The following is a 2,325-nucleotide window of genomic DNA, read 5'->3' as shown; positions in this document are numbered from 1 at the left end:
CCTATAAACCTATAAATATAATAAAACGTGGATGGAAATGGCGAGAGCGTGTGCCTCTCTCTGGTTGCGCGGTAGGATAAAAGGCTGGACGTTTACAAGACGCGATGCCGCGTCGTTACCGACCACGGACGACGCGGCGTCGTGGCGAGGGGGGGGGGGGTCTTAAAGGACCGAGAGGTATTGTAACGGTATTCCCTCAGGACGCGCCAATCCGCCATTTTGTGGAAGGAATACAAGACTGGACCAAAGTAAGTGAGGGGGGGGAGGGGGGGCTGTGCCGAGCCGGCTCCGTACTTCTCGTGTTGTGCCTACTTGCCGCTGCTGCGGTCTGCCGCGGCCGCCACGGCCCACCTGGAGGTCCCACTTACGTGCTGGAGGCCCTAGGAGAGGGATCTTGGGATCATGGTGGGACGCTAGGGCCCCTTCCGCTGCGGCCGCCGTCCCGTGTCCCGTCCGAGCTCGCTGCACTCCGAGTCCCGCGCTTCCTGGAAACACCCTGGAACACACACCGGGGCAGTGCCGCGTTAGAGAGGGAGCGAGAGAAGAAATAAGAGCTGGGAAGATACGACGTGACATGCACTTGAACATATCTTAAGTTCTAGACTTAGCCCCACCCCCCTCCAACGACGATGCAGCAAACAAGTCGATCGTCCATGACATTGCAAGGGCAAATGTTTTCGAGCACATCCCTTTGCAGGCAACAGGAGCCCCGGCTGGGGCAACATGTCTCCTCCTGGATCGGGAACGCATCGCCCAAACACACGTAACAACGAGCCGTGGCATCCCGTACCGTTACACTGAGTGTGTGTGTGTGTGTATGTGTGAGGAGGACGGGAGAGGGAGAGGGGGGGGGGGGAGAATCTCACCGCATGATACATACTCGCTCAAGCATTGAGTGAGTACCAACAGAAAAATTAGTGTCTTGCTTCGAGTAGACGTTTAAATTGGCGGTAAGGTTTTCCATGCGATCATATTTTCCCTTTGATAAACGAAGCACAGGCAAAAAACCGAAACATACAAATACTTTTGCGTTATATTAAACAACTACACTCTCAAACTCAACCACCGTCCGCCCCCCCCCCCACAGCTGCTGGCTGTGACAGGCGAGGGGACTGCTTTCTGTGATGTGATCAGTGCGGATGTTCGTCTATAGTGAAGGTCCTGTAAAGGTTTCGGGGGCGCTGGGCTGCAGCTTGGCTTTCTCCCGCCTTGCTACCGAGCGGGCGGACCCAAGGGGAAGGGGCGTGGCGATGTGTTCGGACTCATGCACAGAAATCAATTCTAATCGCCCGCGACGGAGCGAAAACGAGTTCAACGGTTTGGAACGCGCCAGTTTTACCGTCGGCGGACGATTGGAGCCTAAGAGGAAAAGGAAAGTTCTGGGCCGGGACAAGTGCCTAGTACTCCTTCATACAATAACGAAAATAATTGATTCCATTATTCAGGAAGACAATGTTCTGGATTGCTGTTGTGATTTCTAGTTTTCCACCGGGGAGGAAGACAATGTAACCAAGTAGGTGTTTATGCGCGATAGGGTGCAAACTCACCAGCAAGCGACCCAACGTCATCACGAGGACGTTGTGTTATACAGTAGTTTGTACGGAATCACTATGGGCCGATGCCATTCACTCGGAATGTTGCTTTCTGTATCAGCGGTCGCCGGCGCGTGTGAGGTTCCGGTGTGGGCCAAGAGGGTTTGGCAAACGAAGGCCGCACCGGCTACATCAACAATTAAAGTCACGAATAAGAATTAGCCGTCTAGCTTTGTCGGTCCGACCGAGCGCAGCCTTGGCCCATTCGGGACGAATTCGCGACGAGAAAGTGACTCGCACGCACTCCCACGCTGCGCGACAAACTTAGTGTCCATCCGCTCGAGTACACTCAACATGCCCTCCCCCCACCCACACCCACACATAAAACCGCGGAGTTCCTTACAAACAGAAGAGTTCGTATTCCGAGGAATGGGGTTTGTAGCGTTCAAAGGATTCGGAGCAGCCTGTGTGAAAAAAGCACAGGAGTTAAACAGTGCTTTATTGGTCAGCTTGTTTCACGGTCTTCCTGTACTTGCTAAAAGTATGGTGTTTTGAGTATGGGGTACAGGAATTTTTAGCATGGAGCCTTGTGAGCACTACAGTACGTACGCGAATCCGGTACCACAACCTGTACGGAAATGCTGTACTTTTCCTGTAATTTGCTACAGGATTTTACTGAGTGGATTACCTTCAAATACGCCCAGCCACCCCAACACCTATTTTGGAAGTGAGGGACCCCTCGGTTTGCAAGAAACATACCGTCACTATGAGTCGGGCGCCTGCCAAACCTTGG

Source organism: Frankliniella occidentalis, unplaced genomic scaffold (genome assembly GCF_000697945.3).
Source record: "Frankliniella occidentalis isolate FOCC.00 unplaced genomic scaffold, Focc_3.1 Scaffold158, whole genome shotgun sequence".
In the NCBI taxonomy this organism is placed as follows: domain Eukaryota; kingdom Metazoa; phylum Arthropoda; class Insecta; order Thysanoptera; family Thripidae; genus Frankliniella; species Frankliniella occidentalis.
This window is presented reverse-complemented; position numbering follows the sequence as displayed.